This window comes from Triturus cristatus, chromosome 1_2, assembly GCF_964204655.1.
Source record: "Triturus cristatus chromosome 1_2, aTriCri1.1, whole genome shotgun sequence".
NCBI lineage: Eukaryota > Metazoa > Chordata > Amphibia > Caudata > Salamandridae > Triturus > Triturus cristatus.
In genome coordinates this window covers 1,130,910,282-1,130,932,881 of record NC_140580.1, presented here as the reverse complement: position 1 = coordinate 1,130,932,881, position 22,600 = coordinate 1,130,910,282, and the positions used below count along the sequence as shown (strand labels likewise).

General features: G+C 47.3%; 1 protein-coding gene across 1 annotated transcript in view; it reads right to left on the bottom strand.

Annotated features, from left to right (window-relative positions):
- Window positions 1–22,600, bottom strand: part of ZBTB43 (zinc finger and BTB domain containing 43) — a 102,421-nt gene that overhangs the window by 63,740 nt on the left and 16,081 nt on the right. The gene's annotated exons all lie outside the window — the stretch shown is intronic.

Below are 22,600 nucleotides of genomic sequence, written 5' to 3'. Positions count from 1 at the left end.
AGTACTCCTCGAAAATATTTGTGAACTGTGTTTTTGCATGAGCAAATATGCATGTGTAGATTTGCTCATGGGAAAATCTGAGTGTCTGCAAGTTCACTTTCCCTCCAACCACTTTTCTCCCCAACTCTGGAAGAAGGTTTACCTCTGCCATTGTCAGGAGTAAATTTCCAACATTTCTCAGTATGGGAAAAGATTAGAGATGAGTTGTTGAAAACCCTTAAAGCATGCAAGTTTGTTGTTTGCACAGGCTCAAAAGGTTATTCTAACCCTGGAACTTTTGCTTACCACTACTTAGCCCCAGTATGTAAATCTGCGGAAATGTGTCAACATAAGGGGATTGCAAGTATTCAAACACTACTATTGTATGAATCCTGGCATAATCAGAGAGGCTATATCAGAGGTCTTATATAATGAGGTTGCTGCACTACATGGCATCAAAGGGGCAAGTGGATTTTATTACAGGACACGTAGATTTATGAAGCAACTTGCCCCATGGACAAGTAGATATTTTATTAAATTCCACACCCCTGTAGTGCTGGTCTGGAATCAGGTGTTTCAATAACGGGCGGTATATCAAGTAACTCCTCCAGACAAGCTTTGCTTACTACAGATGCATGTGAAAATGTTAAGAGCACCGACGTACTGATTGGGAATAGGGAGTTATAAGACATTTCAATGCATGTATGTGAACGTCACTTCAAAGTGCATGGCCCCACCCACCTTACAATTTATGTTCTTTTTGCATTAATAGAGTCCATTTCTAAATTGTTTCATGCCACAATATAGCTTTCAGAGTTTGGACTCCATTTACATTCAGATATGGGATCTTCATTGACAGGATGCCTTTGGTTAGTGAAGATTGATTTGCCTTATAAATTGTTTAATAATGCTTTCTACAGGTTAATGTAAAAAATGAAATGTGTCTGATCCTGTCAGACAGTGGCTTAACGCGAAGCAGTGGGTCCCCCATGCAGAATAATGAGAGGTCCCTAAGTTTCCCATATTTCACAAATATTCATTGGTCTTGGGCAGAATGGGGTCCCCCTTAAAGTCTAAGGAGCACCCTTTAGGGATGGGCGCACCCCTGCACCACAGGGGTTGCAGTGACTTTCGTTGTACCCCTGGGTAGAGATCTTTGTGGTGTAGCATGTGTAGGTATGTGTGTGCCAGAGGACTGTTTGTATCATTCCGCTTGGTGAACGGTTGCCAACTACCAGCCAAGAACTGGCACTACTAGACAAATTACTTGGATGCAATGATGAGCACATGTGGGTGTCATAAGCCTAAGCCAACTTGCTCTGAGTGACTATTAGATGAACTTCAGTTTATGTGAGTGAGACGGTCCTCAGATGACAATATTTTGCTGCCTATATGGGTTCACATCCAGGCTGTGGCTTGCCCTCATCAGTGACGTGAGGCTGCTCTTCCAAAACAACACAGAAGAGCAGCATAACAAAAAAGAGTGGGTCGGTGTATGCCTTGCAGTGAAATGTCCTAGAATACTTGAACTGATCTACAAAAGCCTCCAGTTGTAATCCACGCAATCAGTGGTGACTGAAATTCATGAAGTAGCTGGATGTCCCCCAATGCATAACCCAGAGACATTTCTGTTTTCTACCTCTGTAGTAACAATGCCATGAAAAACCATAGATATGTTACAAGCAATCTTAACTAAGCTGTGAGCACCATATGAACCAGAGGCAATGACCTCCAAGGTGAGGTAGGAGAACGGTTATGGACATTTTTAATGTTAATTGCATAAGGCATCAGGCAGTACCCATTATTGTCCTCTGGCACAAGAATTCCTGCCAGTTAACAAGAGAGAACTACATAACTTCAATTCCATGGGCAATGAGACGTAGAAGGCTGTCTTCAGTTTGATCAATTGGGCCTTCAATGTCAATAGTGCGTTTTCAGCCCAACACTAACGTCAACAACTTTAGTGATATTTCTGTCTCGATTAGGGATGAAATTAGAAGTGATAAGAAGAGAAGTAAGATTAGGTGTCCTAGAGATGCTCAACGAATGGAAGGGTACATGGGCCTATCCCCGAGAGTCTGACTAGGGTGGCGTGTGATGGTGTAGGACATATGTCAGTTGGACCGGATTCTGACATTGTAGGAGATACTTAGCAGGTCAGAGGATGGAAAGTGGCCACTGTGCTCAAACACTTAAAAGATTACTTTATAACCATTGGGCAACGCCAAGCAGATTGGAGGATATACTGGCGAGTAATATCACTGTTCATAAATGGAACAAAACAATAGTAAAAATCACTCAGTGAATCAACTGGCTCTTGGAAGGTGTGAAGTAATGGATTAGTTCCTTGTAAGAGAGAAGGGAAATGAGAAGGACACAGACCTCTTTAATGTCCAGTTCATCAACTGGACAGCATAAGAGTCTAGGAAGACCAATGGTCAAGCTGTGGAGGCCCCAAGGCACTGAAATGGGACAATAAAAAATAAAAAATGAATCCTAAACACCTTTCATTTACGGAAAAATAGAGTAGGTTAAGGCCTACGCCTTTGGTATACAAGATCGTTATCGATTTTAAGACCTGTTTTAGTATAGGTACACATTGGCTGGGTCTATTTCATTAAGTTATTCCACAAATAAAAAAATATTCTGAAAAATAATCTCTCAAGGAATACAAGCCTGAAACCAACTGCGATGTGTTTGATCTATTGGAGGAAAACTGACTTGACCAGGTACAAGCAACGTATGGAGCACATGAGAGCGCTTAAATAGATAGCTTGTAAGGAGCAGGGTCCTCCAGTTAACATATTCAACAATGAATAGGAAAATGTGGTGATGCCTACCAATGATCAAAACAATGTGCTCCAGCAAGATCACATTACGTGGATGGTCATATTTAGTGCTAAATGAGTACTTAAATAGATTGTGAGCAGTGGTGCAACATAAGTGAAACAAACACATGAAAACTGTTCTGACTTGTTTATAAAGAAAGGCTATAATATATATATATATATATATATATATATATATATATATATATATATATATATATATATATACACACACACACATATATATATATATATACATACACATATTATCTACTGGCGGTCGCCAGTAGATAGTTATAGTTACAACCTAGTTTCCATAGGAAATCTCAAAATTCTATTTTGAATAACTTTGGCGCCGGTTGACGAATCCTCGCGAAATTTTCAAAACTAATGGGGCGCTCCGTTCAGCTCCTACCCTGAAAGTCTCGGGGTGATTCGTCAAGCGGGGGCCGAGAAAAAGGGGGGGTCCCAAAACGCGTTTTCCCCATGCATTTTTCCACAGTGCAAATTCACTTAAAAAACCATAGGTTTCACACATGTTATAGTTAGCTGGACATTTCACTCGTAAAAAACCAATGAAATTCCCCCGTTATAGTTAGTGCAGGCAACTATAACTCACGCGACCGCAATCCTCTGCTGATGACGTCAGATATTACATCACTGATGACATATGTGTCTTTTATGAAAAATATTTGTAATCTATGTATAGCTAAAGATTAATGGAAGAAGACATGGGTAAATAAGTGTCTAAATACAGTGATGTAAGACCAGCACCTGCAAGCTGGTAAAACATGAAGTCCTGATTCTCTCTTACTCAAGAAAAAAGTGTGACACAGCTCCGGGGGAATAAGCAGCAGATTTATTGGTTTTACCAGCTTGCAGGTGCTGGTCTTGTGACATGCCCTCTCGGTCTGGAGAGACGCGGTTTACCTGCAACCTTTGGTGGATTGTTAAATGCGTCGCCCCCCCGCTGCTGGATTCCCACTTGGAGGAGACTGACACATGGGGAGAGAGGAGGCAAATGTGTGTTGCCTGATAAGGGGGACAAAGAACAGATTTAGCTTCAAAACTGGCTACAGTGGTGAGGAATCACCGACCAAACTTGTTTGGAGGCACCACTTGGTGTTTTAGTAGTCCTTTCACTGTATGGGCTCTAACGGAGGACTTCAACGCCCAGCATGCAACGGTACTGAAGGAGAGCGCGAGATGCCTTGCACCTGTGAGGCGAAGGAGGGGCGAGTGATCACATGATCAGGAGTGGTCACAGACTTAAACATCGCCATAACGGACCCCTGGGATCAGCGAGAAGGCAGCAGAGACGGGCACTGAGGAGGCCAATCTATGGCTGAAACGCGTCTGCCCAATGTTTCAGGGACATCTATTGCCAGCGCGAAAAACCAATAAATCTGCTGCTTATTCCCCCGGAGCTGTGTCACACTCTTGAGTAAGAGAGAATCAGGACTTTATGTATATATATATATATATATATATATATATATATATATATATATATATATATATATATATACATACACATTATCTACTGGCGGTCGCCAGTAGATATTATAGTTAGGACCTATTTTCCATCTGAAATCCGCAACATTCTAGTGGGAATATCTTTGGCGCCGATTGACTAATCTTCGCAAAATTTTCCAAACTTTTGGCCATCTCCGCTCCGCTCCTACCCTGAAAGTTTTGCGGTGATTCGTCAAGCGGGGGCCGAGAAAAAAGGGGGGTCCCAAAACGCGTTTTCCCCATGCAATTTCCCATAGGATCTGTTGTCGCAGCTACAGCCCAAACCGCTGAACGGAATGACACCAAATTTGGCAAAGAGGTAGTCCTCAGTTCGGACTCGTGCCTTTTGCATATATGGTGTGAATCTGTTCAGTAGTTCCTGAGAAAATGAGGGTAAAATAGTTAGTGATATCTATGGCCGCGGAGGATCCGCGGACCGTACCCGCACCGTAAGCGCACCCTCCCCGAACCGAGCGCGCACCCTCCCGATCGCGCGCTGGATGCTAATTGGCTGTCGAGTGTCTCTCTACATTCGAAACCAGGAACTGTTGCCGCCCATTTTCTGCCACAGTAGAAGCGAGGCTGAAGAGGCAAGGGGAAGAAGTGTGTAAAACATATAAAGGGGGCAGAGTGGAAATACTCTGACCCTCTAGAGATGCTTAGGGGGTCCCAGAAGGACCCCCTGGGGCCCCCCTTTAAAACAAAAAAAAAACGGAGAAATGCGCGCATCCTATCGCGTTGGATGCACGGATCCTCTCGCGGTGGGTGCGCGGATCCACGGCAACGTTTTTTGAAAAACTACAAGAAATCATTGGTTATATGACAACTTTCTACACTGAAAGGTAGGGTGTATATTTCTGTTTTTTAACCCCTTGCGTGCTCATGACGGAACCACGCCATCATGAGCCACGGGCGGCGTGTGCTCATGACGGCGTGGTTCCGTCATGCTGTGGCCGTTGGCGGCAGCTCCTCCCACGAGGCACTAATTCCCCGCCTGTGCGGGCGAAATAGAGAGTGGGCGGAGTCGTGACGGAACCACGCCGTCATGAGCACAACTCGCCCGTGACTCATGACGGCGTGGTTCCGTCATGAGCATGGCGGCGCCGCGCTCACCCCTCACCCCCCCCCCAGCGCTGCGGCGGAATTCGCGCCGCAGCGAAGGGGTTAAAGGTATGATTGTTATTGGTTAACAAAAACAGATTGTAAGGAACATAATATATGATAAGCTGATATGTTGAAAAGTCAAGCACACTTCCTGTCTTGTGTAGGAACATTGTGTGCTGAACTTGTGACCTGTGAGCTCAGTGCAGTGTTCCATGACCTGTTTCTATGGTAACAGGCAGAAGGCAGATTGGGGGAAGGGTTGAAATATATTTCAGTTGGAAAGGGTTGAAATGTTTAACCAATAGAAATGTGTGTTTGCTTTTGAGTTTGTGTGAGAAGGATTGTGATTTGATGTTTACATGTATATGTTTGGAAAGTGAAAGGGAAACTTTTTCATTCTTTGCTTTTGCTGAGAGGTGCACAGTGCAGAGATTCTGTGAAAGAAAATATGGTGAGTGATCTATATACTTCTTAATCTACAAAAGAACTTGAAAGATGAGTTATTTAATTGTGAGGGGATGTATGTAGACTATTTTGATTTTAATCAGACTAATGTATTTTTCCTGCTAAAGTGTAGGGAGTCCTTTTTTTCTCTACAATGTGTGTGTGTTAGACCTGTCAGCCCTTTGGGTGGTCCCTCCTCATCATTATTTATTTTGTCCCACTTTTGCCTCAAACCCTGTTTGAATTTTTCCTTTTTGGGAACCACCAGATTTTTTTTCGTGTTGCTGCAGATTCAGGGAGCCATTTTAACTACCCCTGAAACTTCTGTCTGAGGGCCTGGAGCACAAAATGGTGGCCACCTGTGACATCACCAGCATCCACTGGAACCTGCTAGCACCTTCCAGAACATTCCAGAACCCTGTGACAGTTGGAGGCGTTTTAGAATGTTGGGAAGCTAAGACAGAGTGTTGGCAGTTGGAGCTGGCAGTTGGCACCTGACTGGTGAAGAGTGAGCAGCAGAAACCTGAAGGAGGAAGGAGTGAGGCAGCAGGGGTGGAAACTTGTGCCTGGAGTGGGGTCCATAAACCCACCCTTGATACTAGTCCCTACTGACTGAGCCCAGCCTGGAGCCCTGTGTGGGAAGAAGCAAGGAAAACCATCCTAAGGACCTGGACAGCAGGAACAGGCCTTAGAAGTCAAGAAAGCAAGTACCTGACCTGGAAACTGGTTTCCCTGGAGTCCGACGTCGAGTAGCCTGAGACCCGGAGCCCGAGGTGGAGAAGCGGCGCCGACTGGAAAGCGGACGTCGTGCCCGGAGCCGCCAGAGGTCGAGAGAGGGCGCCGTCAGAGGTCGTGAGGAGTACCAGAGGTCGAGGAGGAAGTCACCCGAGGTCGAGTGAGCGGCGTCATCGGAGGAGTGAAGTCCGCCCTCCGGAGTCGTCGGAGACCGAGGTGAGGTGTACCGGAGGTCGGGAGTGAGGATCGCACTCCGGAGTCGCCGGAACCTGTGAGAATCGTGCCGGAGGTCGGGAGTGGAGGTCGCACTCCGGAGTCGCCGGAAACCTAAGGAGAGGAGCACCGGAGGTCGGGAGTGGAGATCGCACTCCGGAGCCGCCGGAAGTCGACATCGAGCCAAGGCCGGCCGACGTCATCGAATCCGAGGTCGCCATCGGACCGGAGCCGCCCGAGGTCGACATCGAGTAAAGACTGCCCGACGCCATCGAATCGGAGGTCGAGATCGAACCGAGGCCGCTGACATCGAGACCGGAGCCGCCTACCGGCGTCGTCAAAGAACTGACATTGTGCCGAGGCCGCCGACATCGAACTGGAACCGCCTCACGGCGTCGACACGACTCCAGCGGCGTCGGAGCATCAGAAAAAGGGCAGTAAGTGGAGTAGAGGGCGCCTAAGGCCCTGTGGAGACCTGAGAGACTGCTCTAAGGGGCTAGGGAGGTGCTGGAACCAACCTGACTGTGCCAGGGGTGAGCTGGGACTAATCTAGAGAAGTTGTGTGGAGGGAGAGAGCCAGGTCTCTGGTATCCCCCCCTTGTTCTACCTCAGTTTAGGCCTCAGCCTTGTCCAAGCCAGGGAGTAGACACCCCCAAGCCTTCCACATCCCCACAAGCTGTGCCTGGGCCAAATCAGCCCTTAGGAATTCAAAAGTGATCTGATTCTATGAGTGTCACTGTCAGCTTTTAAGTATTTATTAGGGGCACTGTATTTATTGTATTTAACCTATTTATTGCTTCACTGTATTTATTGGTCCACAGTATTTATTGATGCACAATATTTATTGGTTTACAGTATTTATTGCCTCAGAATATTTAATTGCCTGTATGTATTGCACTTACATTCATGCCTTCAGTATTTATGATCACCCCTATTTATTGAATCATTAAGCCAGTATTTATTTAACCTGCACTTTCTAAAAAGTTTGTATATTGTGATTGTTATTTATTTTATCCAATCAGCAACTAAGAGAAAAAGAAGATAAAGAAAGATATTTTCATAATTTTTACGGTGTAGAGTCGTTTTTGGAACGGATGCACGCATGGTTATTGTTTGGGTATGTCGTATGCTTAGCACGGAGCCTGATTCCTGGCCACTCGAGCCAAGCTACCACAGTGTGTCCGGAAGACCACCACCACCCTTTCAGAGTGGGAGTGTGGTTTTCCAACATAAATTGGTGTTCAGTGGTGGGATTGAGCTGTGCCTACGTATACTCAACAATAACTGTGGGTAGTCCATAGGCCTACACCGGGAGTTTTCTCAAAGCGGCCTTCCTAATTGTGGGTTTTTGTTTTTTCCAAATTTACTCTGGTGGTGGGAGGAGGTATTATTAAAGGTACCCCCCTGCATAGTTACTGCACAAAACCTGTCCTCTGACCTGAGTGGGCGAGATGGAGTTTGTACTAGAAAATCTAGAAACGTACACTGTGGCCCAACTCAGGGAGTTTTGCCAGCGGGAGGGGGTGTACTGTCCCCCAGGAGCAAAGAAGGGTGCACTCCAAACCAGCTTAAGGGCTTGGGGGGAGGCACGCCGAGAAAGCAAGGCTGAGGAGGAGGACAGGGATAGAGAGCCTGACCCCGAGGGGGCTGAGATGTACCAACCTGAGGTGGGGAACCTGTCAGCGGGGCCCAGAACCATTTCCAGGAAGGGCAGCAGTGCCTCTAGCGGTGGCTTGTCTGAAGTGGAGTTAACAGACCGGAGGGAGAAAAGACAGCTCACATGGGACTTAGCAAGGCTGGAGAAGGAGAAGGAGGAGCAGAGGATGGCCCATGAATTACGACTGAAAGAAATAGATCTTCAGATCTTGAGAATCGGGGCACAACCTGTTCCTAATGGTGGCAGCCAAACCCAAGAGATCACCAGGGAACCTAAACCATACCTGCCAAAGGACATAGTAGCTAGCTATGGGGTGGGCGACGATATCGCCAAGTGGCTAGCGGCCTATGAGGTCTCGTTGAGGGCCCATGGGGTTCCAGAGAAGTACTGGGGGGGGGGGGATTGTACAAGTACATGCCTCCAGCTGGTAGGGATGCTTTATTGGCCCTCGAGGAGGATGAGCAGACCCACTACCCCACCATGAAACTGGCGCTCATCAGAAAGTTTGGACTAACACCTGAAAAGTACAGACAGAAGTTCAGGGGTAGTCACAAACTGGGCACACAGAATTGGGTGGACTTCCTGGACTATGCAAAGAAGGCACTGGAAGGTTGGATTCAGGGCAGTGAAGTGAGGAACTACGAGGGGTTGTTTGACCTAGTACTGAAGGAACACCTGCTCGAGAAATGTTACCCTGAACTGCGGCAACACCTGGTGGATAGCAAGCTGACCAGTCCCCGGAAGCTTGCTGAGGAGGCGGACATTTGGGCTAGTACCCGGGTGTCCACAAGGGGGACTGGAGGGGATACTCAAAAGGCCGGACAGGGCGCCCCCCAGAAGAATGAGGGAGGGGAAAAGAAAAAAGAGTTCTCCAAAGGCCCCCAAAATAACTTCCAAGGGAAGGGAACAGGATTCACCCCTAGGGCTAACCCACCCAGAAACCCTAATCCTGGCCAGAGTCAGCAGCCAAGGGTTGTCCATTGCTACGAGTGCGGTGGCGTTGGACACTATAAAGGAGATCCGAAGTGCTTGAAACGACCACCCCCTCCCACTGGAGGAAAGACCCCCGGAGTAGCTAGTGTAGTGCTCGGGGAGGAGATGCCCTTAACTAAGGGAAGGGAGTGGGCGGGTGTCACTTTAGTGTCCCTGGGAGAACGGGAGATGGTTCCTAAGATCCAGGTGCCCGCAAATACCGCAAAGTATGGGCAGTGGGTCACCATCAACGGCCAAAGAGGGGAGGCTCTGAGAGACACAGGAGCCAGTATGACTATGGTGCGTAGCCAACTGGTGTCTCCAGAGCAGGTAATTCCCGATGTACTCCACCCAGCCGCGATGGCTGACGGCAGAACAGGCCACTATCCAGTGGCCGAGGTTCCCTTTGAATGGGGGGGGGTTGCAGGTTCACTTCGAGTTGCCGTAAGCCCTGCCGTGCCAGTCGATTGTCTGCTGGGGAATGACATGGAGCACAACGCTTGGAAGGAGGTGGAATACCGGACTCACACCGAGATGCTGGGTACACCTGATTGGGCCTGTGTTAGCACAAGGTCCGCGACTACCCGAAGAGGGAGTTCATTTCGGCTGGAGCCTGGAACAAAGGCCCAGCCAGCTGCCAGTCAAGGGAAGAACCGAGGACAGGAGGAGCCTGCCTCGGCGTCCCCACCCCGTAGGACGGATAGGCCACCGGAGGTGGTGGACCAGGAGTCTGCGGTGGGGGACGTTACCAACCTGGAGGACCTACCCATCCCGGCCGAGTGGCACGTGGAGGGAGGCCCGTCCAGGGAGGAGTTCTGCCAGGGCCAGAGGGAGTGCCCTACCCTTGAGGGGCTAAGGCGTCAGGCCGAAGCCCAGGCAGCAGGGAACGTTGAAGGGAACTACAGTGTTTACTGGGAGGATGGCCTCCTCTACAGTGAACCCAAGGCACCCCTACATGGATCGTCACGAGCCTTGGTAGTTCCTCAACGTTATCGAGCCTTCCTTCTGGAGTTGGCTCACGAGATACCATTGGCAGGACACCTGGGGCAAGACAAGACCTTCGCCCGTCTTGTCCCACACTTTTATTGGCCTCAGATGAAAGTGTCGTCCGATACCTACTGCCGGACATGTGTGTCTTGCCAAGCCAGTGGGAAAACAGGGGTGAAGCTGAAAGCTCCCCTGGAACCACTTCCTGTCGTTAGCACCCCCTTTGAAAGGGTGGGCATCGACATTGTGGGTCCGTTAGATCCACCAACTACAGCTGGTCACAGGTTTATCCTGGTTCTGGTGGATCATGCCACACGGTACCCAGAGGCAATACCTCTGAGGACCATAACAGCACCTGTTGTGGCTAGGGCCCTGATGGGAATCTTTACCCGAGTGGGTTTTCCCAAGGAAGTTGTGTCCGACAGGGGGACCAACTTCATGTCAGCGTACATGCGGGCCATGTGGAAGGAGTGTGGAGTGACATACCGGTTCACCACTCCTTACCACCCCCAGACAAATGGTCTGGTGGAGAGGTTTAACAAAACCTTGAAGGGCATGATCAGAAGTCTGCCTGAAAGCCTGCGGAGGAAATGGGACGTCCTCCTACCCTGTTTACTTTTTTCCTACAGGGAAGTGCCACAGAAGGGAGTGGGCTTCAGCCCCTTCGAGCTTCTGTATGGGCACCCTGTACGTGGACCTCTCAACCTGGTGAGAGACGGATGGGAAAGAACTCCCAGAAAGCTTCCCCAGGATGTGGTGAGCTACATGCTGGCCTTCCGGAGCCAAATGGCTAAGTTGTGGAAGCAAGCTTCTGACAACTTGGAAGCCAGCCAAGCAGTGATGAAGGCGTGGTATGACCACAATGCTCACCCGGTGGAGTTGGAGCCTGGCCAGAAGGTGTGGGTGATCGAACCAGGAGAGCTTAGCGCCCTCCAGGATCGCTGGTCAGGACCCTTTGAGGTGTTGGAGAAGAAGGGTAAGACTACCTACTTGGTGGACCTGAAGACCCCTCGTCAGCCCCTGCGGGTGCTGCATGCCAACCGCCTCAAACCCCACCACGAGAGGCCCGAAGTCATCTTGATGATGGTGACTGACGGAGGAGAGGACGTGGAAAGCGAGCCTCTCCCTGATCTGTTTGCGTCTCAAGAGAAGGATGGGTCGGTGGAGGGAGTGATTCTCTCCCCATCTCTAACTCCTGAACAGCAGGAGGACTGTCGCCAGGTCCTGGGGCAGTACTCCTCGTTGTTCTCCCTTGTCCCGGGTAGGACTCACCTGTGCGTCCATGACGTGGACACAGGAGACAGCCCACCTGTGAAGTCCAAGATCTACCGGATGTCAGACAATGTGAAGGCCAGCATTCATAGTGAAGTCACTAAGATGCTGGAGCTAGGAGTGATCGAACCTTCTAGCAGCCCCTGGTCCAGTCCGGTGGTGTTAGTACCAAAAGCTGCACCACCGGGTGCCCAACCAGAACTGAGGTTCTGTGTGGACTACCGGGGACTGAATTCAGTGACCAAAACTGATGCTCATCCGATCCCTAGGGCGGATGAATTGATTGACCGGCTGGGAGCTGCCCAATATCTAAGTACCTTTGACCTTACTTCTGGGTACTGGCAGATCTCTTTGACTGATGGAGCAAGGGAAAGGTCAGCCTTCTCCACGCCCAATGGCCACTACCAGTTCTGTGTGATGCCCTTTGGACTCAAGAACGCACCTGCCACGTTTCAGCGCCTGGTAAACCAGATCCTCACCGGAATGGAGAGTTTCTCTGCTGCTTATCTGGATGACATAGCCGTCTTCAGTAACAGCTGGGAGGATCACTTGCGTCACCTGCAAGCTGTTCTCCAGGCCCTGAGACAAGCTGGATTGACGATCAAGGCCAGCAAGTGCCAGATCGGGCAGGGCTCGGTAGTGTACCTTGGACACTTGGTGGGTAGGGGAGCGGTGCAACCCCTCCAGGCGAAGATCGAGGCCATCATGGCCTGGGAACCCCCCAAGACACAGACTGAGGTCCGAGCATTTTTGGGCCTCACGGGATACTACCGCCGCTTCGTGAAGGGGTACGGTACCATCGTAGCCCCCCTCACGGAGCTCACGTCCAAGAAACAACCTCGACGGGTAGTCTGGACGGAGGCTTGTCAGCAAGCCTTTGAGAGATTGAAGAAAGCCATGTGCGAGGCCCCGGTCTTAAGGGCCCCAGACTTTTCCAAGGAGTTCATTGTCCAGACAGATGCATCAGAACATGGCATTGGGGCAGTGTTATCGCAACTCAACGAAGAGGGTCTGGATCAACCCGTGGTCTTCCTATCCCGGAGACTACTTCCCAGGGAACAGAAGTGGAGTGCAATAGAGCGTGAAGCCTTTGCAGTGGTATGGGCTCTGAAGAAGTTGCGGCCATACCTGTTTGGCTCGCACTTCCTGGTTCAGACCGACCACAGACCCCTTCGTTGGCTGATGCAAATGAAGGGGGAGAATCCCAAGTTGTTGAGGTGGTCTATTTCCCCACAGGGAATGGACTTTCAGGTGGAACATCGGCCTGGAGTGGACCACGCCAATGCAGACGGTCTCTCAAGGTATTTCCGCCTTAGTGATGAGAACTCCTAAGGGGTTGGGTAGCTCTCCCCACTTTCAGCTGGGGGGGACGCGTGTTAGACCTGTCAGCCCTTTGGGTGGTCCCTCCTCATCATTATTTATTTTGTCCCACTTTTGCCTCAAACCCTGTTTGAATTTTTCCTTTTTGGGAACCACCAGATTTTTTTTCGTGTTGCTGCAGATTCAGGGAGCCATTTTAGCTACCCCTGAAACTTCTGTCTGAGGGCCTGGAGCATAAAATGGTGGCCACCTGTGACATCACCAGCATCCACTGGAACCTGCTAGCACCTTCCAGAACATTCCAGAACCCTGTGACAGTTGGAGGCGTTTTAGAATGTTGGGAAGCTAAGACAGAGTGTTGGCAGTTGGAGCTGGCAGTTGGCACCTGACTGGTGAAGAGTGAGCAGCAGAAACCTGAAGGAGGAAGGAGTGAGGCAGCAGGGGTGGAAACTTGTGCCTGGAGTGGGGTCCATAAACCCACCCTTGATACTAGTCCCTACTGACTGAGCCCAGCCTGGAGCCCTGTGTGGGAAGAAGCAAAAAAAACCATCCTAAGGACCTGGACAGCAGGAACAGGCCTTAGAAGTCAAGAAAGCAAGTACCTGACCTGGAAACTGGTTTCCCTGGAGTCCGACGTCGAGTAGCCTGAGACCCGGAGCCCGAGGTGGAGAAGCGGCGCCGACTGGAAAGCGGACGTCGTGCCCGGAGCCGCCAGAGGTCGAGAGAGGGCGCAGTCAGAGGTCGTGAGGAGTACCAGAGGTCGAGGAGGAAGTCACCCGAGGTCGAGTGAGCGGCGTCATCGGAGGAGTGAAGTCCGCCCTCCGGAGTCGCCGGAAACCTAAGGAGAGGAGCACCGGAGGTCGGGAGTGGAGATCGCACTCCGGAGCCGCCGGAAGTCGACATCGAGCCAAGGCCGGCCGACGTCATTGAATCCGAGGTCGCCATCGGACCGGAGCCGCCCGAGGTCGACATCGAGTAAAGACTGCCCGACGCCATCGAATCGGAGGTCGAGATCGAACCGAGGCCGCTGACATCGAGACCGGAGCCGCCTACCGGCGTCGTCAAAGAACTGACATTGTGCCGAGGCCGCCGACATCGAACTGGAACCGCCTCACGGCGTCGACACGACTCCAGCGGCGTCGGAGCATCAGAAAAAGGGCAGTAAGTGGAGTAGAGGGCGCCTAAGGCCCTGTGGAGACCTGAGAGACTGCTCTAAGGGGCTAGGGAGGTGCTGGAACCAACCTGACTGTGCCAGGGGTGAGCTGGGACTAATCTAGAGAAGTTGTGTGGAGGGAGAGAGCCAGGTCTCTGGTATCCCCCCCTTGTTCTACCTCAGTTTAGGCCTCAGCCTTGTCCAAGCCAGGGAGTAGACACCCCCAAGCCTTCCACATCCCCACAAGCTGTGCCTGGGCCAAATCAGCCCTTAGGAATTCAAAAGTGATCTGATTCTATGAGTGTCACTGTCAGCTTTTAAGTATTTATTAGGGGCACTGTATTTATTGTATTTAACCTATTTATTGCTTCACTGTATTTATTGGTCCACAGTATTTATTGATGCACAATATTTATTGGTTTACAGTATTTATTGCCTCAGAATATTTAATTGCCTGTATGTATTGCACTTACATTCATGCCTTCAGTATTTATGATCACCCCTATTTATTGAATCATTAAGCCAGTATTTATTTAACCTGCACTTTCTAAAAAGTTTGTATATTGTGATTGTTATTTATTTTATCCAATCAGCAACTAAGAGAAAAAGAAGATAAAGAAAGATATTTTCATAATTTTTACGGTGTAGAGTCGTTTTTGGAACGGATGCACGCATGGTTATTGTTTGGGTATGTCGTATGCTTAGCACGGAGCCTGATTCCTGGCCACTCGAGCCAAGCTACCACAGTGTGTCCGGAAGACCACCACCACCCTTTCAGAGTGGGAGTGTGGTTTTCCAACAGTGTGCATGTAGAAACCATTCTGTGATAAGCATTTGTGTTTTTCATGCGTTTGTAAACCGATAACTGTGCAGTTTTTATATTTTGGTAGAATTAGAAACCAGTCATTGTTTATGAATTTGTGAAATGAGTTATGTCATGTTTCTATACTAAAATGTAGTACTACTTCTAGATGAAGAAATGTGTTTTGATATAGTGCAAGGGATAGTGTTGTTTGTCTAGAATCACACAGTGAGTCTGTGTGCATTTGGGAACCACTGTGAGAGAAGCATTTGGTGACATAGTGTATTTGCTGACAGATAACTGTTTTAACCTGTCATGTTGTGAGGTTTTAGTAGCATTAGAAGACAGTTATGGCTTATGATTTGATTAAATGAGTCAGGCTTTGACAGAAAAGTGCAGTCCTGAAATATGTAGATTGTGTGCAGTTCCCTTACCAGTTGCACTGTAGTGACTGAGTTTTGGTAAACTCCTAGGGATAGTGGTGCATGTCTAGAATCACAGTGTGAGTTAGTGTGTATTTGGGATCAGTGTGAGAGAAGCATTTGGTGATATCATGTATTTGCTTACAGATAACTTTTTAAAACCTGTCATGTTGTGAAGTTTTAGTAGCATTAGAATCCAGTCTTTGCTTATGCGTTGATTAAATGAGTCATGCCTTGACACTGATGTGCTGTACTTAAATATGTAGATTGTGTGCAGTCCCCTTACCCCTTCCACAGTAGTGAATGAGTTTTGGTAAAGTCCTACGATAGTGTTGATTGTCTAAAATCACACTGTGTGCATTTGGGTAAGGATTGTGAGAGAAGCATTTGGTAACATCGTGTATTTACTGACAGATAACTGTTTTAAAACCGGTCATGTTGTCAAGTTTTAGTAGCATTAGAAGCCAGTCTTTGCTTATGCGTTGATTAAATTAGTCAGGCATTGACATTAAAGTGTAGTCGTGAAATATGTAGATTGTGTGCAGTTCCTTTACCACTTCCACTGTAGTGAATGAGTTTTGGTAAACTCCTAGGGATAGTGTTGTTTGTCTAGAATCACACTGTGAGTCTGTGTGCATTTGGGAACCACTGTGAGAGAAGTGTTTGGTAACATCGTGTATTTGCTGACAGATAACAGTTTTAAAACATGTCATGTTGTCAAGTTTTAGCAGCATTAGAAGACAGTTATGGCTTATGCTTTCATTATAGGAGTCAGGCATTGACAGTAAATTGCAGTTCTGAAATATGTAGATTGTGTGCAATTCCCTTACCACTTGCACTGTAGTGAATGAGTTTTGGTAAACTCATAGGGATAGTGGTGCTTGTCTAGAATCACACTGTGAGTTAGTGTGTATTTGGGATCACTGCGAGAGAAGCATTTGGTAACATCATGTATTTGCTGACATAACTGTTTTAAAACCTGTCATGTTGTGAAGTTTTAGTAGGATTAGAATCCAGTCTTTGCTTATGGGTTGATTAAATGAGTCATGCTTTGACACTGATGTGGCGTACTTAAATATGTAGATTGTGTGCAGTACCATTAACTCTTCCAGAGTAGTGAATGAGTTTTGGTAAACTCATAGGGATAATGGTGCTTGTCTAGAATCACACTGTGAGTTAGTGTGTATTTGGGATCAGTGTGAGAGAATCATTTGGTAACATCATGTATTTGTTGACAGATAACTGTTTTAAAATCTGTCATGTTGTGAAGTTTTAGTAGCATTATGTTAGACCTGGCACCTTGGCGTGAGTTTCCCTTCCACTTTTTGCTGATGTGCCTCATGTGTTTTGTTGGTGTTAGCTGCTCAGGGCACTGTGCCACTGCTAATCAGTGCCACAGTGCAAGTCCTCCCTTTTGTAAAATGTATACATTGATTGGTGTCCATGCTTGGCTTATTTGGTTTACTATCAGCCCCTAGTAAAGTGCACCAGGAGTGCCAGGGCTTGTAAATACAAATGCTGCTGGTGGGCTTGCAGCACTGGTTGTGCCACCCACAGAAGCGGCCTAGTAAAATGTGTCTAAGGTCTGCCACTGCAGAACCTGCGTGCAGTCTGGTACTGTCGCGCTGACTGCGCAAGTGCACCCACTTGCCAGTCCCTAAACCTTCCCTTAACTACATATTAGTCACCCCTCTGGTAGGCCCAAGGGCACGGTGCATTGTAGGCATAAGGTAGGACATGCCCTGATGTGTGTGGCATGTCTTAATAGTGAATTACAGCCATTTTCGTTTTTCACTATTGAAGGCTACCTGCTCTCCATAGGCCAGAATGGGCTGCTGGAATTACTACACGCTGTAATCCCAGTGGACTCATAGAGCATGGTAGAAAGTCAAGTTTAGTATGCCTGAACTCAGAATAATAAAATACTTCTTTTAGTAAAGTTTATTTTAATATCCTGTGTTTGTAAATACTACTTTTAGAAAGTTAGTATTTACTGACCTGGCCATTTAAGTCCGCCTCTGCTGTGTGTGTGTGTGCTGCCTAGTTTCAGTGGGGAGCAGGGCTGGGGAATTCCAGGAGACAGGCTGGCTGCCAGGTGGTGGGTAGAGAGATTACACCAGGATGGGTGGGAGGAGTACACCTTGACTCTGAATAGACCTGTGCTCTGCCACCACAATGCCGGCTCCGCCCCCTGTGGAGCGGCTGATGTCTCTGCCCTGCTGCTGAAAGGAAAGAGCAGAGTCACCACAACAAAGTGTTCCAAAACCGGACTGAGCCAGGCCCCCTGGCGACAAAGAACAAAAGAATTGCTGTATAAAAGAAGGAGCCCTGCTCATAAGAAATCAGATCCTGTTTGCGCCAAGAAGAAACTCTGCCTGAAGAGAAGGACCTGGAAAAGCTGCATGGAGGAGTACTGTCTCTAAGCCTGAGAGACTGGCCTGCGGTGGGTGCCTTGCTGCTGAAGGAGAGGAAAACACTGAAGAAGAAACTTTGATTCAACTTGTGCTTAACAAACAATCTCCAAGGGCTTGCTTGTGAACTTGCCCCCTGAACTGCGCCCCAGGAACAGTGGGCGCTACCTTTTCCCTGGAAGAAGAGAAGCTGCTGGAGGTGATTCTGCAAACGCTGACCCCAGAGAACCTGTGTGCCCCTCATCTGAGCACCGCGACTTCTGCCACCGGGGCTGCTGTGAGTACAGTAAAGGCCTGCCTGCCTGGCCCGACCACAGCAAGCAACTGCCCGCCGAGCCGTAGCTTGCAAAGTAAGGAAGAGACTGACAAGGCTCCAAGCGCCGAGCCTCTGCGACCCCTGGCCGTGGAGATCCCTGTAAGGACCTGCGACGCACTGTTCGCCACCTGAGGAAAGCCGACCGCGCTGCAACGCGCTAGAACTCACCCCGAGCTGCCCCTCCTGCTTCCGACCTCGTTGTGTGCCTGGGAACGTCCTGAAGCGCCCCACGAAGCATCGCCGCCCACTGACCACGAGAGACGACAACGCAACGTGGGACAATCCTCTGTGGACTTTTGAAGCCGCCACGAACATTACCCCCGAAGAAGAAGGTGCTGTCAGCTGTAGCGCCCCTGTACGCAGCTTCCTAGAATCACATTGTGAGTCTGTGTGCATTTGAGAACCACTGTGAGAGAGGCATTTGGTAAGATAGTGTATTTGCTGACAGATAACTAATTTAAAACCTCTCATGTTGTCAAGTTTTAGTAGCATTAGAAGCTAGTCTTTGCTTATGCATTGATAACATGAGTCAGGGTTTGACACTAAGGTGCAGTACCATGTACTATTCTTTTCACTGTGGCAGAACTGAAAATGTAAAAGTTTTATGTAAGCACTGTCCTAGAAGTAGTCTGATTATTTAGTCAGTTTCTAAGTACCAAATAGACTGCTTCAAATGCCTATGCAGTATGCATGTAGTGTTCTAACATACTATACACTTGCCTTTTACACCTTCAATTCCTTAGTCAGTATCCATACACTTCTAGGAAATATCCTGTCACTTCCTTTGCAGTCCTCTAGTGACCCATTCAACAGCTTGTACTAATCCATTCACTGTGCCAAAACCCAAACACTTATAAATTCACCAAGACACTCTCTTTCCAGTACTCTAATGATTCAGTCACTGCCTAAATATTCATGCACAGAGCCAGGTCTTAGCATATGGACTTCTTCAAACCCCTATCCACTATGCATGCAGTCCTCTAAGCACCTACACACTTGTCTTTCATACCTTCAATTCCCCAGTCAGTATCCGTTCACTTCCAGCAAACACCCTGTCACTCCATTTGCACTCCTCTAGTGACCCATTCAGCATCATGTACTAATCCATTCACTGTGCTAAAACCCAAACACTTATAAATTCACCAAGATACTATCATTGCAGTACTCTAATCATTCAGTCAGTGCCTAAGTATTCATACACTGAGCCAGGCCTTAGCACATGGACTGCTTCAAACCCCTATGCACTATGCATGCAGTCTTCTAACCACCTAGACACTTGTCTTTCACACTTTCAATTTCCTAGTCAGTATCCATACAGTCCAGCACTTGTGACTGCCTTTGCACTCCTCTAGTGACCCATTCAGTACCAAGTACTAATCCATTCCCTGTGCGAAAATCCTAGCACTTATAAATTCACCTAGGCACTCTCCTTGCTGTACTCTAATCATTCAGTCAGTACCCAAGTAGTCATGCAGTGAGCCAGACCTTAGCACATGGGCTGCTTTAAATGCCTATGCAGTATTGATGCAGGCCTCTAACCACCTACACAGTTGTCTTTCACACCTTCAATTCCCTAGTTAGTATTCATACTCTTCTAGCAAACACCCTGTCACTCACCCAGTGTGTCTCCTAATAGTACTGTAATAATTTAGTCAGTTAGCATGTAGTCTTTTAGTGAGGTAGGCTTTAGGGCATGAACTGCTTCAAAGTAGTATGCACTATGCATGTAGTGTTTTAACGATCGTCACACTTGTGGTTCAGGGCTATAGTTTCTTAGTCAGTTTTTATATAAAATGTGTTTGTACAGTAATGGAATAGTATAAATTTGAAAGTTATTAATATACATTTATTTGTGATTCTTTTTTACAGATACAGAACAGGAGTGTTTCTCATGTGTTTGCACTCTTCTCGTGCAAGATTGTTTGGATGAAGGGTCCTTAGGTGTTTCATCATACTTGCTGTGCCGCACGAGTATTTTTTGTTAGGATCCCCTCGTAACAGAACTCTTTGGCAAATCTTGCGAAGGAAGAAGGTGGCATTGGTCTTTGTTTGCCCCTTGGAAAAAGTTAAAAATGTCTTCACCACTGAAGAAAAACGTTGTGGGTGTGTTGCCTTCTGCAAAAAATGTTCCTCAGATTCGGTAAATATTTTAAAGCGGCAACATTTACAGTTTTTGTAAGTCAAACTTATAACATTTTGTTAGCTGTATGCATTTTATATATATGTGATTTGTTTCTTGTGGTATTTTGTTGAGAATACCATGTTGTTTTTTTTTTTAACAATCTTTCTGATTTTCCAGGTCTGTCGTCGACATCCGTGGTTCCCACAGGAGTGTTCCGCCTTGTTGCTTTGTATTATTGTTGTTACATTTTGTTTATTAGTTTATTGTTTATATTTATGTTAATAAAAAAATAAAGTTTGAAAATAGTTTATCGTTTATATATTTATTATTATAAAAAATAAAGTTTGAAAAAAAAATTAATAATGTTTTTGGTTGTTCTCTTAACTGCTGTGTGACTCTTTCTTGTTCTTATTACTGTTATTTGATGGAGTCCACCATGGTGTTAAATTTTGGGGCACTTATCGCTGGAATACTGGTGATATCTGCAGTGTGCACCAACTTCTGAATAGTGTGTTAGATTTATCTCAACTTTACTTCCGTTAAAGTGCTGATAATGAAATGGAGAGTAGCCGTTTCCATGCAAAAAGACACGAGGTGCACCTTTGCGATTTATTCTAAATACTAAAATCCTGTATTGTATTGCACTGAGGTATTGGCTGCACTTACAGTGTACACACAAAATCTATTAAGAAATCTCATTGTATTTATATTGATTGGGAATAGTGCGTCAGGTGCTGGATCTTGACGAGATAACACTGCTCAGTTCGTATATTGTTGTGCACACGAAAAAAATCACATCACAACTTTCACATCAATTGCAATGCGAAACAAATTCCGGCGATAAGACACGTTAGCACCAGGGATTTTACACCTGCTTTCTGCTGGTGTTAAGCAGGACAACTACCTGCACCATGAAAGGGAACACAGCCAAGAGCCACACCAGAACACCCACAGGTGCCATAGAGTCAATGAGCATGATACAGGGATACCCATGAGGGCCAGAAGACTCATCTCAACAACTCCAGGACCGCCAATGCCCCCCAAACCCACATCTTAGTAAGTGTGTCCCTGTGGTCATTGTCTTACCATGATAGGCACGAGCCCTGCAACATCACAGTGTGCTGTCACCTCAGCGTTGGCAGTGAGCCTGGATGTGTAGCTACGTACGCATCCTCCTGCATGCACAACTGGCATGTGCTGGTCTGGGGTTCACAGGTCAGTGGAGGGGTGTGCCTATCCGGCAAGGGGAACGGGGTGTCTCGGACATGTCCGTGTACAGGAAGTGCGGTAAGTGCGTCTCTGTGTTCTGGTGTGGCCTGTTACAAGAGCCGCAGCAGTCGATGTTGGAAAGTGGCATGTACCATCTCCAAACGGCACTGTGATGTTGTTGTTGGAATGTAGCAGGACATGCGCAAATAGGCATTACAATGGCGTGCCGTACGAGTGCACGAGATACAACAGCTCACCGTACAAAAGTGTGGGGGCTCGTGGGAGGGAGGAGCAGCCGTTTGGCAACATAACACACAGTGAACTCGACCATGTGCCACATGCTGGGCATCTCATCCATGATGACCACGGTCGCAGACATCCCACAACACCAACGACTGGCCTTTGTACACAACCTGATGTCACTGACCATGTCATGAGTGATGTAATATGTGACGTCATCAGCAGTGCATTGCAGGGGCGCGAGTTATAGTTAGCTGAACTAACTATAACAAGGGAATTTCTAGGGTTTTGTACGAGGGAAATGTCCAGCTATCTATAACACCCCTGAAACCTATGGTTTTTTAAGTGAATTTCTAAGGTTTTTTTAAATGCCAATTCCTAACTATAACGCCCCTGAAACCTTTGGTTTTTTCAGTGAATATATATATATACATACACACATATATATATACATGCACACATATATATATATATATATATATATTACATATTTTCCTGCTGAAGAAGTTATGAGCTGTTTTGTTAAGGATTACATAAAGGTTGCAAAGTTTTTACAGATGTTTAGACCAGGGTTCTCCAATGTCGGTCCTGGACAGCTGGATCCATGCCAGATTTTTAAGATAACTACATTTATCTAAATGTGGATATGCTAAAAATCTGGCATGAATCTGGCCCCCCAGGAAAACCCCGGTTCAGACTGTTCTTTTTGTACTACGCAACGTGGTAAATGCATGACACACATTTTGAAGTTATATATTTATGAAGCCTCGCAAAGCTTTGCGTGACTTTGAACGGCTTCAAAAATATGGGGTAATGCAACGGAGAGCAAATCATTGATTTGCATTAATCAGCGCAAGGGAGGTGTTTAATGGGCATTACGGTTGGTTATTTTTTTATGC